A 15188-nucleotide genomic window follows, 5' to 3' on the forward strand; every position below is an offset into this window, starting at 1 on the left:
TAGAAAGACAACTATAAACATAATTATTCAAGTGCACCCTCTTAACTAACAGGAAGATTTTGAAGAGCTAGCACAGAATTTTTTAAACACGCTAAGCAAGACAGATAGATAGTAAACAATTATGGTGGTTTCCTCCTCTGGAAAATACTTTACAAAAGAGTTATTAAGCAGATCGATTTGGTTCCCAGCAGAATGCATGTGGAGGGTAAGACCTGATGCAGTTTTTAACTCCATTTCTTCAGCATCACTGTTAGATGTTTTGCATAGCAGTACCATCTGAACAAATTTGAGATTTGCTTGGGATCAAACTCTATGTATCAATTAATGCTTCACTGGAAAATCTACAGGACTGAAGAATGAATATTTGGTCATTAGGCATGTAAATGAAGAGGCCATATTTGAAGTATTTTTCCTTCTGTACAATGAAAGAGAAGATTCCCAAAGGATCACCTGAGTGCTGTCACTGGTCCTTCAAAAGGCATGTGCCCTGGAAGAAAAAGGTACCCATTGCTGTGGCGGCACCTGTTACTGCAGCTGCTGCTCTTCCAGGTACGTGGCAAAAGAGGGCAGTGGAGCACTGCACATTACAACAGACCCCTGCAGATCTTTTCTCTACATTTCTTTGTTGCAAAAAGTTATTACAATACCTAAAAAAGCAATCATGTTGTATTGATAACATCCAGAAGTTTAAACAGAACATCTCTTTTGCTTTCACTGAAAATGGCACTTCTCTCCTAGCGAGCCTTATAAACGATTGATTGAAACTTCATTACTTCCAGATCTCCAGTCACAGGAGGTATTGCACTTTCACCCACTAATTCTCCATGCATTCTCCATGTTGGTTTCTTTTACATTACCTCCTTCACATGCTTTCCAGAGAAAAAATTCCTGCATTCCTGCCTGTAACACATCTATCCATGTTTAAAACAGCCAACAGTAGTTTAGGTGTCATCACGTGGATGGATTTTGTTTCCATTTCATGGAACATGTTGGTTTTAACCCATGTACCATGGTCACTCATTGCTTATGTTGGGTTCTTTCTTAGGCAGTTCTACTTTCTGAATCCTTTCTAGGTGTTTCTAGACTTTGTCTTTACCACATCCATTTCAAAATATGTTTGTTCATGCAACTTCAAGCATCTAGCAACATCATTTGTTGTTCCCATATTTAACAAAAGAACTTGAAGTTCAAAGGTATCTTCAAACATTTCTAGGTTTAGACTGTAATATAATAAAATCTGAAGTAAAGCGTTGCTTAGGTTTTCCAGTTGGAGTCTAGGATGATGCTTCCTTTTGCTGAAAGCAGAAGTTCCCACTTCAGTGTAAGCTGACATATATAATATGTTGTTTAAAATAATGACATATTATTGAAGAGGAATGGTCACAGTGAAGAACCCTGCCCTCCCTACCAAGCAACCCTTTTTCATCTTATCAAAAACAGCCTTTAGTCTTTCTTTAAAATGGCAAAGGTTTACAGTGTCAATATACTCCTTGGGATGGCAGTGCTCTAAACAGGTTTATTAGCAAAGCTCTTACTTTACCATTATAAGCCAAAGTCTGGTACTCAAATGTCATTCATTTCAAAATCTCACATTTTATTTAATGGCTATAACATATCAGCACTGTCTCCAATGTTCCTTTGATGCAAAAAAACAAAGGGATGTGACAAGATAAACTTTGATGTGCCACATCCAAACTGAAGTTTGAATTATTTATAAATGTTTGGAAAATTGCATAAAATGATAGTGTACGATATGCAATCCATTACCACTACATTCTCAGATCAAAACTCAGTAATCACCAACATCATTATCTTATTTCAGAGCAGCTTCAAGGGCAGCTCACTGGACTGGGATAACAGAGAGTCAATTTATAAGTCTAGTTCTTCCATGGTCCAAGTAGCAAATTCAAGAAAGTGCCTCCAACCTCCTCAGCCCCAGTTTCCTCTCCTTTAAAGCTGGGGGACTAACACCCATCTTTTCTGTAAAGTGTTTGGACATCATGGTGTATGTAGTTTTTGTATTTACAGTATAGAGGCTGGATGTTATTTCTGTTATTACAGTTTTTGTTCTATTTTTACAGGAATATTGTATTATTCCTACTGCTACAGTTTTCTGCCTCCAGGGTGCTGGGTCTTAAGCAAACACAAATGCAGGCTGGTCAAAGTCGACTGCTGTTTACATTTGAAAAATATTTTAGAAGTGTAAGACCATAGTTTCCACACCAGTGCACTTAAACTTACAGAAAAATCAATAATTTTCTCTACGATTGACTAGGCTTTTTCCAGTAGGTCTTGCACAGCTAAAAAGGTATAAACCACCCTCAAACAGAAAAAACTTGCAATATTGCTGTGCAAAAGTGCAATTTCCTTTTGTGAGATATTTACAGAATTACTTTTATGCTTTGGTTAACTCCCTGAGACAGAAAACCTTTCTTAATGGAAGAAATATTATTTAGTCTTCACTTTTATTTATTCATTTTGTCCTTAACTAAGTAATAAAGGAATATTGTATTTCAGAGATGAACCTAACAAACAATCTACAACTAATTCTTCCTTTCTTCTCTCCTTAATTATTCCTGATTTCCTGAGTTATGTTTCTGTGCACATATGCCTTTAGACTGCTTTTTAATATAAAACTATACATTAGGATTTTATCATTTGCATTTTATATCAAATTATGAAATTTATATAAAGATAGATAGATAGATAGATAGATAGATACAGACAGACAGACAGACAGACAGACAGACATAGATAGATATACACACATTCAAAAAACTAAAAGCTGAGCAAGTTCAAGTCAAGTGAAAATCAAGTGACTTTCCAAATCTCATTGTTGGTTATAACACCACAGAGTTTCTATGGTGCTTCAGCAACAAAATTAGGGCATTCCACATATAAAAGCCGAGAATTCTCTTGAAAGAGAAATACTTTACCCAAGGTGCTGAGAAGAAATGGAGACAGACATGGGTGGACCACCATCTTGACCAGAGATAAAGCCCATCCAGAAAGTTAATTCAGATGTGTCTTTAATTTGCTAAGGAGTTTATTTCCATTCTCACTCCTGTTGGCATAAGTGTAATGACAAGCTACAGAAATTCAAACTGTCAGGAGTTCCAGGAGCTGCTTTTGCAAATCAAGTAGTTTCACCCTTTATTTCTGGGGCAGTGACCCAGCTCAGAAACTGTGTAACAAATTGTAATATACTGTGACCTAAAGTTAAGCAAAACAAGGAAATCAAGATGGGTTTGGCAGTAATAGGCAAATGAAGTGACCACTTTCAATTCAAGCATCACTGGTAATAAATGCATGCACATATGTGCTTTTTTATAACATCTCTTTAAATTCCTGATAACAAATCCTCTTGGTGCAAACCTTAATGTAACAGATATTACACAGAATGTTTTGAAAAAGGGAACAATAATAATTTTGCAGGTAAAAAAGAAATCAGCAAAATGCAGGTAAATAGAAGGATTTACATGTGGGTTTAAATTTTTTTTTAAATTAACTTTTTTAGCATAGGCAAAGTCAAAATTAAGCTTTCCTTAGTAAGGGCCATTATTCAAAGGAAAAATTATTCTGGTCCAGAAGTGCCATCTGCTACTATTACAGCAAGGGAAAGAAAAGCGTAGTCACTTTCTGCTTTGAAAGTGCTTGTTCTCCTCTCTTGTGATGCTCAGAGGTGATGATAATTTTGCATTTTTCAGTCAGTCCCCTATCAGGGCACAAAACCTGCTGCCTACACATGAGAAAGGAAATCCAGCACAGGTTTCTAGCAGAACAGCTCTGGTGGGAGGAGGATGAGGCTAGTAGGTGGCTATAGGGCTGCATGTTAGGATAAGCATGAAGAGGTTGTGATGGAACTGAAATCAAGCAGTAGACACCATCCAGCCAGTTACAGAAGCAACATGACACTCTTACAATATAAGAGTTCTGAAACTACCTACTAACTGAAATGGTAAGAGAAAAATAAATGGATTTCACAGTTTAAGCAACTGCTCTACTCATACAAATGTAGGTCAAAAGGAAATAAAGTTACAGTTCCAGCACAAGAATCACAGGACTGTAAAAGAAAGGTTATTCACAAGTTTAATTCAAACAGTTATCTTAAAAATGGCAAATTAAGAAATGCATTTTGCTACATAGACCAAAATGTTATTTAATTAAATATCCAATAAACAGATTGCTACATGCTCATGCTGGTCACAACATCATGTTGTTTGATAAGGCACATCACTCTAGACATCGTATTGTGCATCTGAGCTTGTTTTCAAGACTGCATCAAAGAGTGACTGCCACTATACAGCATGTCCTGTAGTTCCAGTCCTCGCCAGACACTGGACAGCCTCTGTCAGGGTAGGCTCTTCTGTCTTCAAAGTGCCTCTCCACATGAGAAATGTACCTGGAGTTTGCCACTCCTCAGAGGATTTGCCTGACATCCATCCATCCATCCATCCATCCATCCATCCATGCTATACTGTATATTAATCTTTTCTTCCAGCTACTGCTGAGGTGTCCTGCAAAACTTTTCCCATCCCATAAAGCACAGCTACCACTGGTACATCCCATCCAGGATGCTGCCTTTCAGTAAACCTTGCTGAATTTCAAGAGCCATTTGATTTCTCTAGTCATCCAGAGCACCATAGTGTGTATAAGAAGTCTAGTTTGCCTAGCTGACATTCATAAAAGAGTAGCAAAATATCCATAAGCTTATCCAAGAATGACTCCATTTTGGTTACTACAGAGGTTCTCAGCATTCTTTCACTTTCTTGCATGAAATCTGCTGAACCAAAGGCACATATTACATAGCTATATTTTCCATCCATGTCTCATGAACATTTCTATTTCATGAGGTAACAGCTTGCCTTTTAATTTAGCAGCCTTTTGTATAGAACACACATTACACATTAATAGATGTTACTAGCTTTAAGTTCTGTGTATTACATCGATCATTGCCAAACCAGCTCAAAAAGAGGTACTTGGTTACACAGGCTGAAGAGCGACAAAGGTGGCTGGATGTCATCAGAGCTGCATCACTTACTTGGCTGCTTCTTTCTGCAGCCTGAAGAAGAACTCCAACTGTTTATTGATGCATCTATGTATCCTCAGAACCAAGGCCTGTGCTAACAGAAATTGGCACCACTCCACTGAAGTCAGCTGAATGTTTGTAACAAATGAACAGCTCCCCCACAGCAAGCAAAATTCTGCCTTCCTTTATGTATCATCCCACATGCCCATAGGATTTTACCTTCGTTGTTAAAAGAGAATGACTCACAATAGTGGATGCAGTGTCTTCCAAGTCAGCCCCGGCTTCATCTGTTGTGCTCCACCCTCCTTCTAGCTGACCTTGTTTGTGTACCCAAAAGCAAGAGGAGAAACCCTTGGCTGATAATAAAGATAATATTATTTCACAATACCATCACACGTTTATCCTTGGAATTCACAGCACTTCCAACACACAGACTCAAACTAAATTAATTTGGTGTCAATGTCCTGTTCATGGGACAGGAACAATCAAAACATGTAATTCCTAAAGTCAGCAGCAGATTCATAGAAGCCTGAAATAAATAGATTACATATACTATCTATTCACCTGAATACTGTGTAAAATTTTAAAAAGGGAATTGTCATGTGAATTTAATAGACAATACAGGACCTTACTGATTCATACATAATTTAGTTTTAGAACTAAGAGAGCTTTCATGAACTCAAGTAAAAAGCAAGTTTTCTCTTCCACTTTTAATTTAAAATCTCTCCAGGCTTGCAAGCCCACATGAGAAAAAAAAACAACATCACTTCAGAATTATCAAAAATAGCAGTTTATGCATTCAAATATGTAAGTTTTTTCCTAGGCTCAAAATGTTTTCATCACTTTTGATACATCTCCAAGTGAAAAAAAAAATAACAAAAAACAGCTGAGGTATAAAAATGTGTCTTTTCATGTGTTTAATAAGGTGGGGGGTGGAAGTGAGCCTGTATACTAACATGAGAGAATAACTGTTTAAACCCCTGACAACAGATGCAGTGCAGCTCTCATTTATCTTGAATTTGCACTGAAAATAATTACTCTTGATAGCTCCATCTTGTAAATTTGGATTACACTTTGGTGTATAATGAAATGTGATAATAAAGGGGACCCACTATCACCCTGTGCATCTTCCCTGCTCTCCTCTGAGTCTGCCCAGCATCCAGACAGGCAGGCAGGTACCGCAGCAGAGCTCTGAGCACTGAGGAAAAGGCTTTTTCTACCTGGGAGGGAACGGTACGGTGGCCTTTTGCATTAAGTGCCTTTTTCCCTTGTTAGTAATCTGCTTTCTGCCTGAATATAAGCTGTGAGTAACCCAGGTATGAGATGACAGGTTTGGTGTTGAAGCATGCCATTCCTATGAGGTTGCCTTTTTCTTCAAAGCCACAGTTGACATTTAAGCCAGGCAGTACCTGAAAACCCTACTGTACCAACTACCCATACAGCCATGACAGTTAATATAACAGACTTTGTACAGCTGAAGACAAACATAAAAATAAAAACTGTACCAGATTACAGAAAAAATTACACTACACTAGAGTATGCCCAGCATGATTATATTATAGTCAGAGCCATGTAACTGAATTAATTTCCAGTTCCTAGAAATATGCTGGAGTCCCCACAGAGGTCTAAGAATTAAACAGGCTATAAGTATATTGCAATTTTTGTCTTCAACCTTCAGGCCACTAAGATCTGTGAAGGCTTCATCCTCCATGTATGAGCACAGTGATGATTCTGACAGGCACCACTGCAGCTCCACACCTCACCATATCCAGGAGTATTGTATAGGAACTCTAAATGTAAAATGTAAGGATGATTAGGACTACTGGGAACAGATTCCCACTCAGCCCCAGTCCCAGTTGTGTGCCTCTATCCTTTCGGTTTACCTGTATAGCACATATTAAGAGTTAAGGAAAGAGTGCACAGCAACAAGCCAGCCAGTGCTCGTTCCTGTAGAAGACTCTGAAGAATACATGCTTGATGGGATCATATAATCCTAGGATAGTTCAAGTTGGAAGGTACCTCAGAAGGTCTCAGAAAGTAGGGCCAGTTTTGAGGTCAGACCATGTTGCTCAAGAGGTCTTAAAAACCTCCAAGGATGAGGACTACTCAACTCCAGCTCTGGAGGCTTCAGTGCAGAAGAGACATGGACCTGTTGGAACAGGTACATAGGAGGGACACAGGAATGATCAGGGGAAAGGGAGCATATCACCTCTGCTATAACAGACTGAGAGATGGGCCTTTCAGCCTGGAGAAGAGAAGGCTCTGGGGAGAGTTTATAGCAGTTTTCCCATACCTAAAGGAGGCTACAAAAAAGCTGGATAAGGACTTTTTATGAGGGCATGCAGTGATAGAAAAAGGGGAAATGGCTTCAAACTGCAAGAGGTTTAGATTTTGAAAAGTTTAGATTAGATTTTAGGAATAAATTCTTTATTTTGAGGATGGTCAAAAGACTGCAACTGCTTGTCAAGAAAAATTGTGGATACCACATTCCTTGAAGTATTCAAGGCAAGGCTGGATGGGGTTTTGTGCAATCTGGTCTAGCAGAAGGAGACTGTGAGCAAATGCAAACACAAAAAGGAAGCGTCCAGAGGAAGGAAGGATATGCGCACATTGCTGACTCATGCACCTAACAAAACGTTTCAGAGCTCTCAGTCTTCTCCATGTCCTGGGAAACCACCTTCTGGAGAGGAGCCACATATTCCATAGCCTTCCTTTTATAACCCACACACCTATAGAAGGTTTTTTTGTTGCCCTTGATGTCCCCATCCAGATTTAATTCTATCAGGGCTTTATCTTACCTAATCATATCCCTGGCTGCTTGGACAATCTCACTGTGTTCCTTGCTTCCATCCTCTGTAGGCTCCCTTTTTGTGTCTGAGTTTGTCCAGGGGCTCCCTGCTCATTCACACATAGGCTGCCTGGCATTTTTGCCTGACTTCTTTTTTGGCATACATTGTTCTTGGTCCTGGAAGCAGGAATCCTTGATTATCAGCCAGTTTTTTTGGGCCCCTCTTCCCTCCAGGGCTTCATCCCACAGCACTCTACCTAGCAGATCACTGAGGAGGCCAAGGTCAGCCCTCCTGACAAGCAAGGCAGCGAGCTTGCCGTGCTCCCTCCTCATTGACCTAAGGATCTTAAACTTCACTGTTTCATGGTCACTGCAGCCAAGTTGAATTATACTGTATCAGTCACTACAATCATATACCGATGTTCTTCTGTGTGCTCAGTGTCTTCCTTTTATCTTGACTGATACTGAGGCTTCATTAAACTCCCACTCAGTTATCGTCCCTCTTAAGCATGTCAGAATGGTGTTGCAGTAGAAAATAAAAACAAGTCATTAGAATGGAGATTGGTGGTAAACTCATTTTTAAACCCATTTATATACACATATCTCACAAGAGAGGTGGTGATAGTGTGTTCAGGAGTGCATTAATCATAAGAGCTATATAAGAAACATGCACTGCAGGTTACCTAACTATGTCACACTTAGTGTCTGTGAAGAGCACAACTTAATGAAGACCTTGTTTAATTTTTCTGTAGGTATCACGCTGGCTTTGCTGGGTATTCCTCTAATAGGTTCACAGCACTCACATCTCACCACTGAAATGAATACTGAATACCAAATAAAATTTTGTCCATGAGTTCAGCTTTACCCCAATATGCAATAAATACAGAAGAGGCTAGAAAAGGCACATTTTTTTCCCTTAGCCCTTAGTAGTACATTGCTGTATTTCATGCAAACCAAAACATTTTCTAACTCAGATGTTACATAAAATACCGTAATACCCAAAAAGCATCATAATCCTGCAGCAGGTTTCACTGTGAATAAGTTTTAGCACTCATAATTTCAGGAGGATTCTTTCATCCTTTGCACTTAAGAACATAAAAACAGAAGATGTATTACATCAAAGAGTTCTACATTTATACTTTTGCAAGAAGATGTTGGCTATTACTGGCTTGAACTAAAATATTACAGTTCTACTATCTTCTTTCTGAGACGGTCTTTTTTCACATATAGCTTTTGGTCATAGGTTAATTACGTAATGGGATTTTTTCCCTGGTAAGTAGCAACTTTGTCTCTTTGAGGTCAATGGAAAACACAAGACATGAAATCTATTTGTTACTAATGTATTTCTTCCAGCCCACATAATCTGAATTATTCTTTTCCAAAGTGAACAGAGCATTAGCATTTCCTTTATAAAATTATTCATTTATAACCCCAATATTCAACATCACTCGTGTTTGATCATTGACTCCTTGAGAAAGAATCTGCAACACTATCTGGTTTTCAAGTAAATTCCTACTGGGCATTAGCAGCATCAGGTTTCAAGGAAAAAGGAAAAAAATCATTCATGTAAAGATTCTCAGCTTGCTCTAGAGTTGCAAATTTCTAATTCAATGACATAGACTGTGAAAATGTGTATATATATACACAGAGGCATATGTATGTATGTATACTTATATATACATACAGTTTCTGTACAGAAAAGTGGCAATTTTTGCGCTCTGAGCTTCTCACTTTACTTCACATTAGCTCCACTTTTTAAAATTTGAACACACTGAAGTGTCTCTTCTACTGTCTTGATATAGCATTCTTCTTTATTTTCCCAATCCCTTGTCTTTATCAGTCACAGGCAACTTCCTCCATATCTTTTTTGCAACCATAATCCACATTCAAACACTCTTCAATGAAACTCTGAATGTCACCTTACTGGTATCCTTTACGTATGATTTAATGACTTTATTTTTAGTAAATATCTTTAGTAAATATCTTTAGTATTCCAAAGTAATATATCAAAACGTTCAAAATAAGAATGCAATTCTCAACGGCACACAGTATTGCCAGCCCCTCCAAGCTAAAGCTCACATTTTCTCACTTGGGTAAAATTTTAAAAGTTATCAGAATGCCTTTAACAAGAGCAGATGCTGCTATGCAACTGCATGAACCATACCAGCAATGCATATTTAACCCACAATTTTTTTAAAAGTTATTTTAATAGATATTAGGATATTTCATAAAAAAACCCCAAAAAACTAGCTTGATGTAGAACAACAAATAGACAAGTGTGTGCTGCTTTCCAATACACTCATCATTTGGTCAGCCCAATTCAGGAAAATCAATTTGTGCAGTTTGTCTACAAACCGCATTATGCACTAAGGCACAGTTTGGAGGATTAATGCTAAGAAGGAAAAGGAGAAAATACACATGCATCAAAGAAAAACTGGGGGAAAAGTCATCCATTGAGAAATGCAACTTTCCTGTGTGTTTGAATGTCCAGTTGCAGCCCTGATGCGGTGCCATGCAGCAGGGAGGGAGCAGCCAGGCGAGAATCTAATGGCACATCGCATCCAGAGCAGAGATGGATCTTCAGGTGAAGAGCGAATGTGCCTGCTTTTCGTGGCTCCCTTACTCCACCTTTTCAATAACTCCTTAACTCCTTACTTAGAGTTTGTACTAACATTACCGATGCAAGACTTATCCTAGCAGAGCAAGAAGCAAGATATGGCCTGCTCAGGCTGCAGGTTTAATACACTTGCTACAGCGACACTGCATTCCCTGATACTGCCCCCAAATTTGTCATTTAAAGGGCCTTGCCAGTTTCAAGTGTTGGAATTATTGCATCAATTGTACAATTAATTAATTAATTAATTAATCCCAACCATCCCACCTCCAAGCTGTTTATAAACACACAAATTGGGCCAAGTGCTTGTCACATTACCAATAATCTAAGGCTCACAGATTTTAAGACTGTGAGGAACAACCACAAAATCATCACCTTACTTAGAGCAGCAGTAGAAAACCTAGTAATCCTAGACTGGGCACTCCAACAAATGGGGCTGGAGCTGCATAGGGCAGATCTACATGTCCTGCCTTACAGTAGCTTGAAGGCTCTCTGCTTTACACTCACCTGGAGGGGAAAAAGTACAGCTGAGCACTCGTATGACACAAGGACATCTTGAGGATGCAGCACTGTCCATCCCAGGCCCTCGGCTAACCTTTCATCTCTGCAGAGACCCTCCTATGCTGGAATCATCTTCAATGCTCATTTTAAGCCTGTTTTAGGGAAATGGTATAATATGCACAAAGGACATACCATGAAGATACTGATTTTTATTAATCCATTTTATATGGAAGAAAACAGAAAATAAGAAAATCTGTGATTTTTATTGCCCAGTTACTCTTCTTACATGCGACTTACAGAAAATATTTAATAAATCTGCGGGGAATTTGCCTGGCCAGGAGTGGAGTAAAGAATGACTTATCCAGAAACAAACTGCATGTTTAAGTCTGATGTGACAAGATTGCAAGGACCACGCTGTAGCATGCTACCTTGCAGTAGGAATTAATCCATAAAATTCATTACACTTCTGCTGATGAAGCAGCGGTAACTTCACAGTCTTTTTCCACACAAAAAAGGCAAAGATTTGAAATATCATTTAACACAATTTTTGAACAGCCTATTAAGTAGCTCTTGGACTAAAAACATACTTTCAGACCATGAAATTACTAATTTTTGCAATATTGTAAGAAATTTCTCTTGGCTCAAGTAGAAACACAATAACAAGTTGTCTTTGCCTTAAACAAAAGCTCTACTCATGATGTTACAAAGTGTCTTATTGCAAAAAATATTGAGAGGTGTTCTATATCTGCCTGATGCACTGCATCTCAGTAACAGGTGATATTTCAGGGTTCACCTTTGAAACACTACCATACATGAAGAGAGAGCAAGATGGTGAAAATTGTTGAGCTGGGGCACGAGAACAAACACCAAATAGAAATAAATTCAACACCAAACTTTTGAGCAAACAAGTAAATAATTACAAAAATAAGGTCTCTAGGTATTCCACTGTAATCAATTCTACCCTTTTCAAAGTTTTAATATCTCTCTCAACTTTAGTAACATCACGCTGTTACAAACCCACGTGCTAATCTGCCAATATATTTCTGGCTCCGTCAAAACCGACTGCAACATTCCGCACACAGCTGAGCAAGGCCAGGATATCATTCCCTTCTATGAGGTGTCACAGCAAAAAGGAAAAGGTGTGTTTCAGATCTTTAGGGTTTCACGTTTGCTGATACATGATAATGAACACACACAGTATCGAACCAAAGCCGGCACATCTGTGACTACAACTACAGATCAAATTCAATACTGCTAATCATTGCTCTGCTTATGTTTCAGTTCTGTTAGGCTGGAAAATACCAATTTGACTGTACACAAATCTGATATGAATATTTATATATAAAAACATATATATTCAACTTATTTAGAATAAAACCAGGTATTAAAAAACAATTTTCTACATCTTGTCTCCTAAAAACAATATGCTTAAAATAATAATTAGCCAGCTGGAAAAAACTAGTGATCAGACAATAACTGAAGGGACTGTTTCATGGCTTCTACAATTAAGTTGATTAACATCAGTTATGATGGGTAGTACAAAATATGTTTGGTCATATCAACACTTCAGATATTTAATCACACACATACATATCTCTTGATATTTAAAGTTTTCTGAAAAACACATTAATTTGCCACATTTCATCCAGATCTATAAATAACAGTTTGGTTTACTGTGAAATAATTAACACTAAATGGCAAAGCCTCTAGAACTGTCTCACCTGCTAGCTCCTGGCAGCTGGGAGAGGGGCAGAAGGTGTGCCCTGCTGTTAATTCAGAAAGGAACATGTGACACAACCTGACATGTCAAAGTGTGAAGAGGTTTTTGCCACTTAGGTAAAAACAAGTGTACAGACTGAGGAAAAACAAACAAACAAACAAACAAAAAAAACCCAAAAAAGATGAAGAGGACTTGGAGGTTGTTTTATTTCCACATCATTACATGCATAAGGGAAACAGAGCTATAGCCATTTTTAAATGTCTGTAAGTTTCCCCCTCCTCCTCCTCCCTCTTCCCTTGCTGTTCAGAGCTGTTGAGTAACAGACATTTCAGAGCGTGCATGGGGGAAGTAAACAAATGCATTGCTACTGTAGTTGCAGGGCAAGGAAACATTGATGTCACTGCTGTTATAATCACATTAGTAGCGTGTGTTAACGGTAATGTCATGTCTGATCAACTAATCAGGTCAAAAACCCTTCAAAATACAGTCTGGGCAGAAGCACAAACCAAAATGGCAAGAGAATCGCTTCCCGAACTGTTTCCTTCATTTACAGACCCGTGTTGCAAAGGTTAGCTCTGTCACCAGTACTCAATGCCAAATCACCCCAAATCACACTATTACACTTTACACTTGACTAGGTCCCTGTTCCCCCGCTTGAAACACGAATTTGATTCTTCTCCTCTTCCCCATCGTGTACACGCACTCACACCCTGCGGCATCCGAATACATCCCACCAGGGATAACACACGCAGCTGGAGTTTGCTCCTATTCCTGACAGCTTGCCTGTCAAGGACACAAACAGTTACAGCCCAAGTGTTTGGGACCATTTTTCTTTCAGCAGGTCTTTCCCTCTTTAAACACAATGTGTTGTTGTCTCTCCTCTTCAGCACAGGGTATTCAATACAACCGATCAGTAAGAGCAGAAATCGCCAACAACAAATTCTCTCAGGTGGGAAAACAGCTGTGCAGGATACGTCCCCTCGTGTCCCAGCACAGCCAGTACGTACATGTTCATCAACTGTTTACTTTTTATCAACATTTTTTGAAATGTTAGCCCCAGCTTGAGCATGGGCTAAACCGTTGAGTGTTAACCCTTTTAATGAGAGTAGCACGTAGGAAATGCAGTGTCAGTGAGACCAGACAGGGAACGCTACCATCTAGAACTTCCCATACACATTTTTCTGTCATTTCCCCCACTTCGTTCCATCACCCTGGCTCTAGAAAGGAGAAACTCATCCTGCTTTATATCCCCTCCCCGAAGTCTGCCTGCTGGCAGCGGCCGGATACCTGACATCCTCCCTTCATTTTCTGTAACTTCCCGATTTGTCCCTGGACTGATGAAGCATTGACTTTCCCCCATTCCCTGGGCTCACCTTTTAGGTCTGCCTGGCGGCGCAGCCACCGCCTGCATACCAATGTGGGGCCGCAAAGGCAGCGCGGCCGCCGCTCTCCGGCACCCGCACCCGCGCCCGGCCGCTCCCGCGGGCGCGCTGCCTTTTCAGCCTTGTCACCTCGAAAAATTTAAAGCGGGGGGACACGGGGACGGGGGCAGGTACAGTTTATCCCGGCCAGCAGGACGGGTTCTGCTTGTCCCCAAGGGACACGCATGCCTGCGTGCAGCAGGCGCTCAGGCACGCACATCCACTGGTGTGTGTGTACGCGGCGTGTGTATGGAGCGGCTGTGCCACATCCATGTGCGTGCGTGTGCGAGTGTGTGTGTGTGTTTGTGTGCGTGTGTGTGCCAGGGGAGGGGAGCGGAACGGGAGGGAGGGAGGCAGCCCCGCCGCACCCGCGCATCCCCCGCGCCGCGGAGAGCGGAGACTCACCGGGTCACCCTGGTCTCTGAAGGTCAAGCTCAGGTTGGTTTCTTGATCGCGGTTGTCCTCCGGGCTCTTTCGGCTCGGTCCTTCTCTCGATTTTTGTTTTGGTTTTTTTTTTTTTCTTTTTTTCCTCTTTTCTTTCCTTCCCCTTCTGTTCCCCTGCTCGGCCGCGGTGGCGGCGGCTGCCGCCCGGAGGGGCTCCCGCTGCCGCTCCCGGCCCCGCGGGGTGAATCCCGGCTCCTAAGCCCTGGCCCCGCGGCGCCGCTCAGATCCCATGGTCGCAATCCACATCGCGGCAGATGTACCACAGAATCACGTAGAGGATCAGCAGGATGGCGAAGATGAACAAAGCCACCAGGATAGCCTTGGTCACCGGAGAGATGAGGGACTGCATGTCACCCGCGGACCGCCGCCGAGGACAGACGACTCGAGAACTACACGGGGGCAGCGAGCGCGGACGGATCCCGCGGCCCCGCCGCCGCCCCCGCCGCCGCCAGCGACCCGGCGGGCACCGGCGGCTGGCGCCGAGCCGGTGGCGGAGAGCCGGGGGCTGCCTCGCTCAGCGCCCCCGCTGCGGCGCTCGGGCGGGCACGGCGGCTCCGGGGCGGGCGGGACGGGGCGGCGCGCACGGACACCTCGGTGCGGCGGGGCGCCCGGCCATGGGCACCGCGGCCCCGCCGCGGCTTCAAGCCCGCCCTGCGGCGGCGGCGGAGTGG

At 41.2% G+C, this 15188-nt stretch overlaps 1 protein-coding gene across 1 annotated transcript in view; it reads right to left on the bottom strand.

The window, feature by feature from the left end:
- DHRSX (dehydrogenase/reductase X-linked) overlaps positions 1-14908 on the bottom strand; it is a 202580-nt gene extending 187672 nt beyond the window's left edge. The window contains exon 1 of the mRNA XM_033513822.1: positions 14479-14908. The gene's annotated coding sequence lies outside the window, so the exon portion shown is untranslated. The remainder of the gene's footprint in view (positions 1-14478) is intronic.
- Positions 14909-15188: the final 280 nt, after the last annotated feature.

Source organism: Parus major, chromosome 1 (genome assembly GCF_001522545.3).
Source record: "Parus major isolate Abel chromosome 1, Parus_major1.1, whole genome shotgun sequence".
Taxonomy (NCBI): Eukaryota; Metazoa; Chordata; class Aves; order Passeriformes; family Paridae; genus Parus; species Parus major.